A 5,378-nucleotide genomic window follows, 5' to 3' on the forward strand; every position below is an offset into this window, starting at 1 on the left:
TTCTCAGACATGAACCTACCTCTTGATCGGTGAAAATCTCTATGAAGTTCTGGAAGGAGAAAGAGCCGGACTGGAGAATGAGCTCTCCGGTATTTTCAAAGCACTGCCCGGTCAGCACGAGCAGCTTGTGTCGGGCGGCATCAGTGATCATTAAGCGCACCTGAAACAAAGCACAGCGCGTAGGCCCTGAGCCATGGGCAGGGCTGCCATCCCACCTTCAGGACAGGGCTAGCCTTTGTAGCCAGCAAAAAGCATTCATTCCCCAAAGGTCTAATTTCTCCTGGGGGCCAGAAGAGCACCAGGAGGGTTGAATGGATCTCTGGCTATAGGATCATCCACAAAGCCAAAAAGTGTAGTTATCAGTTTGCCCATGAATGCCATTTTCTTTTTTTCTTTTTTTTGGAGACGGAGTTTTGCTCTTGCTACCCAGGCTGGAGTGCAATGGCGCGATCTCGGCTCACCGCAACCTCTGCCTCCTGGGTTCGAGCAATTCTCCTGACTCAGCCTCCTGAGTAGCTGGGACTACAGGCATGTACCACCATGCCCAACTAATTTTTTGTAGTTTTAGTAGAGACGGGGTTTCACCATGTTGACCAGGATGGTCTCGATCTCTTGACCTCATGATCCACCCGCCTCGGCCTCCCAAAGTGCTGGGAATACAGGCGTGAGCCACCACGCCCGGCCTTAGTCCCCATCTTATATGAGAGGGAAGTAGAGGTACTGTCAAGACTTATAGCACTGATCTAATGGGCATACTAGAGAACTCTTTCGTCTACGGCCATACCACCCTGAATGCGCCTGATCTCGTCAGATCTCGGAAGCAAAGCAGGGTCAGGTATGGTTAGTACTTGGATGGGAGAACTTTGACTACAAATAATTATTTATATATATATAATTATATATTATATATTATATATTAAATATATATATAATATAATATAATTATATATAAATATATATAAATAATATATAATTATATATATAAATATATATAAATAATATGTAATAATTATATATATAAATAATATATATATTTGTTGTTGTTGTTTGTTGTTGTTATTGAGAGGTAGTCTTGCTCTGTCACCCAGGCTGGAGTGCAATGGCATGATTTTGGCTCACTGCAACTTCTGCCTCCTAGGTTCAAGCCATTCTCCTGCTTCAGCCTGCTGAGTAGCTGGAATTACAGGTGCCGGCCACCACACCCAGCTAATTTTTGTGTTTTTAGTAGAGATGGGGTTTTACCATGTTGGCCAGGCTGACCTCAAACTCCTGACCTCAGGTGATCCACCTGCTTCAACCTCCTGAAGTGCTGGGATTACAGGCATGAGCCACCTCGCCCACCTGTGATATATTTTTATTTAATCTAGCCTCACTTCATGCCCCTCACTTTCTTACCTTTTATGCTCCAATCAAACTGGACTCTTTTGTACTTTATTTTCTCTCATCTCTGCGCCTTCATGCTATTTTTTTTGTGTCTGGAATGCTCTTCTCCTTTCTCCCTGCCACTCACCCCCAACTTCAACCTACTTGAGACAAACATGCTGTAGTAGAGACAGACATATGCAGATATACTATCATATCTCATGGAATATGCTGTAATAAAGACATGGACAAAGTGCTGGGGACACACAGAGAATGGAGTAAACTTTCTAGCTTAGAAGACTTAATGGATTGGGATGCTATAAACTATGGTCAAAAATAAAAGAGACGGCTTGGGCCTGGTGGCTCACACCTATAATCCCAGCATTTTGGGAGGCCAAGATGGGTGGATCACCTGTAGTCAAGAGTTTGAGCTCAGCCTGGCCAACATGGCGAAACCCTGTCTCTACTAAAAATACAAAAATTAACTGGGTGTGGTGGTGTGCACCTGTAGTCCCAGCTACTTGGAAGGCTGAGGCAGGAGGATCACTTGAACCAAGGAGGCAGAGGTTGCAGTGAGCCGAAATCATGCCACATACTCCAGCCTGGGCAACAGAGTAAGACTCTATCTCAAAAAAAAAAGAATATAAGAGGCAGTCTAAGTTGAAGAAGAAATGAGTTCAATTTTAGACAAGACACTGGCTAACATATATTGAAATGTTTACTGTATACTCAGCAGTGTTGAAAGCCCTTTACATGTGTCAATTTTTTTAATCCTTGCAAAAATCTTGTGATGTAGGTACTATTATTATCTCCAGTTTATAGCTGGGGAAACTGAGTCAGCAGTGGTATATAATTTCCCAAGGCTATATAGTTAGCAAGTGATGTAGCTGGGATTTGAACTCTAAACCTACTTTCTCTTCTTTTTAAGTCTTTTATTATTAAAACAAATCAGATCTATGGAAAAGTTGTAAGAATATTACAGTCAGCTTCCTTCATCTAGACTCGCCCAGTGTTAGCATTTTCCTACATTTGCTCTTTATTATTCTTTTTCTGTGTTTGTTCTTGCTGAACTATTTGGGAGTAAGTCACAAAGATTATTTTCTTCATTCCTAAATATTCAAGTGTGTTTCTCCTAAGGATGCAGGTATCCTTTCATCTAACCTCAGTGTACTTATCAAATTCAGAAAATTTAACATTGATATAATATTGTTATTTAATATATAGTTTATATTCAGCTGGGCACAGTGGCTCATGCCTGTAATCCCAGCACTCTGGGAGGCTGAGGCAAGCAGATCACTTGAGGTCAGGAGTTTGAGACCAGCCTGGCCAATGTGGTGAAACCCCATCTCCACAAAAATACAAAAAATAGCTAGGCATGGTGGCGTGTGCCTATAGTCCCAGCTACTCGGGAGGCTGTGGCACAAGAATTGCTTGAACCTGGGAGGCAGAGGTTGCAATGAGCCAAGATCATGCCACTGTACAACAAGAGCGAAACGCTGTCTCAAAAAAAAAAAAAAAAAAAAGAGGGGGGACCTCACACCTGTAATCCCAGCACTTTTGGAGGCCAAGGTGGGTGGATCACGAGGTCAAGAGATCGAGACCATCTTCGCCAACATGGTGAAACCCATCTCTTTTTTTTTTTGAGACAGAGTTTCACTCTTGTTACCCAGGCTGGAGTGCAATGGTGCAATCTCGGCTCACCGCAACCTCCATCTCCTGGGTTCAGGCAATTCTCCTGCCTCAACCTCCTGAGTAGCTGGGATTACAGGCACGCGCCACCATGCTCAGCTGTTTTGTATTTTTAGTAGAGACGGGGTTTCACCATGTTGACCAGGATGGTCTCGATCTCTTGACCTCGTGATCCACCCGCCTCAGCCTCCCAAAGTGCTGGGATTACAGGCTTGAGCCACCGAGCCCGGCCCATCTCTTCTAAATATAAAAATTAGCTGGGCATGGTGGTGAATGCCTGTGGTCCCAGGTACTCAGGGGACTGAGGCAGGAAAATCGCTTGAACCTGGGAGTTGGAGGTTGCAGTGAGCCGAGATTGTACCACTGCACTCCAGCCTGGCAACAGAGTGAGACTCTGTCTCAAAAAACAAACAAACAAAATATGTAGTTTATATTCAAATTCAAATGATTGTCCTGTTACTGTTCCTCATTTCTAATAGCACTGTTTACCCCACTCTAGGATCTAATTCTGGATCACACATTGAATTTACTTCTCTTATTTCTTCTGTCTGCTTTAATCTGGAACCCAGCCTTTCTTTGTCTTTCATGAAATTGACATTTTTAAAAGAATGTAGACTTATTGTTTTGTGGAATATCCCTTCATTTGAGTTTGTCTGTGTTCTCATGATTATATTCAGGCCATGCATCTTGGCAGGAATACCACATAAGTGATGTGTCTTTTTGAGCCTATACTCTTGACTCCTATACCATATTAAGTGTGAGGTACATGGGGAGGCCACTGGACATGCAGCTTGGAGCTCCAGAGATGAGCTGTGTCTAGAGACTGATTTGAAAATCCTCAGTACACAGGTTGTCTCTGGAGTCATGTGCATGATGGGCTTCCTCAGTGATTTGAGGATAGAGTTCCTGACATTTAAGGGAAGGGAAGGGAATTAGTGATCTGCAAAGATTGAGAAGGGACTGACTGGAGACAAATGAGGAGAATCAAGTGAGTTTAATACACCAAAAGTCAATGGAGGAGAAAATTACAAGAGATGGGGTGGTCATATGTATCAGCTGTTCTAGATGTGTTTGGTAAAATGAAGACTGAAAAGCGTGCATTGTTTGTGGTAATTAGAGTTTGTTTATGGTAGCAAGAGAAATTTCAGTGAAATGCTGGAGAAGAAAGGTAGTGGAAGAGCCATATACCAGGAGGTTAAGAAGTAAAAAAAAAAAAAATTCCAGTTACCTTTGATGATACAGTGCAAAGATAAAGAAACCAAGAAGTTCTCAAGCTATACGTAACCCACAGCTGCTTGGTAGTCCAGAGTGCAGGGAGCATCTGGAAGCCTGAAATGGATTGCAGGGTATCCTGACAGACAAGAGTACAGCTATGGGAAATCCAGAGACAGGGGACACTTGGAAGTCTAGTACTTCTTTGCTACAGACATTTGGGGAACTCAGGACAGTAGCATACTGAGTCTTGAATTCACTCTTATTTTTGGCCCCATAGTACTGAAGAGGGCTTCTCTTTTAGGATTATGGGCTAAGGGTCAGGCAACTTTTGAGGTTCTTGGTACTCTCACCTAAGATCTACTTCTTGGCCTGCAATGCTAGCCAAGAAGGTTCAGCATCTCAGCAGTTGCATAGCCACTTGAAAAGGATTTAGGCAACTTACATGAACTTCTCCAATGTCTGGAACTACTCTGAGTCTTCTGATTATACCATGGCTTAGATGTGGGAAACCTCTTCCCCTCCTCCATCTGCCCCCACAAGAGCCAGGGCTTGTGAGATAGATGTCCTTGAGGCCCTTGGAGTTAACTGTTAATCATTCTTTATGATCTGATTCTTTGACCAGGAAAGATTCCCTTTCCATCTGCAGAGTTGGTATGTCAGGGATCTTTGATTTATGTTTTTAACATATATATGTTGAGTACCTATTGTGAGCCAAATTCCCAATTATGAGACAACTGGGAACACAACAGTGAATAAGACACACATAGTCTTTATAAATTTACAGTCTAGTGAGAGTCATATAAAAAGCAAAATTGTAAGTGAATAAAATAGTTACTGTTGGAATTACTATAAAGGACACAGAGGGTCCTCAAGGAGGGTGATGAGGGAAGAGGGGCAACTTTAGATTTATAGTGAATTAGTTAGAATAATCCTAGCTGCTGAAACAGATAAACCCCACATTATCAATGCTGAAGACAGTAGATTACTGCTTAATAAAGACCAATTAGCAGGGACAAGAGGAGGCTGTGTTCCACATAGTTATTCAGCGACCCAGGGTAATAGGGTCCTTTCTATCTTTTTTTTTTTTTTTTTTTTTTTTTTTTTTTTTTAGA

The 5,378-nt window shown here is 42.4% G+C and overlaps 2 protein-coding genes across 5 annotated transcripts in view; both read left to right on the plus strand.

Moving 5' to 3' along the window:
• SEPTIN3 (septin 3) overlaps positions 1–68 on the plus strand; it is a 38,053-nt gene extending 37,985 nt beyond the window's left edge. Inside the window, exon 12 of the transcript XR_004265803.1 lies at positions 57–68. The gene's annotated coding sequence lies outside the window, so the exon portion shown is untranslated. The remainder of the gene's footprint in view (positions 1–56) is intronic.
• The window catches only part of WBP2NL (WBP2 N-terminal like), a 26,414-nt gene that overhangs the window by 9,596 nt on the left and 11,440 nt on the right, over positions 1–5,378 (plus strand). The gene's annotated exons all lie outside the window — the stretch shown is intronic.

The sequence above is a fragment of the Sapajus apella genome, unplaced genomic scaffold (assembly GCF_009761245.1).
Source record: "Sapajus apella isolate SASKATOON/1434 unplaced genomic scaffold, GSC_monkey_1.0 scaffold205, whole genome shotgun sequence".
Taxonomy (NCBI): domain Eukaryota; kingdom Metazoa; phylum Chordata; class Mammalia; order Primates; family Cebidae; genus Sapajus; species Sapajus apella.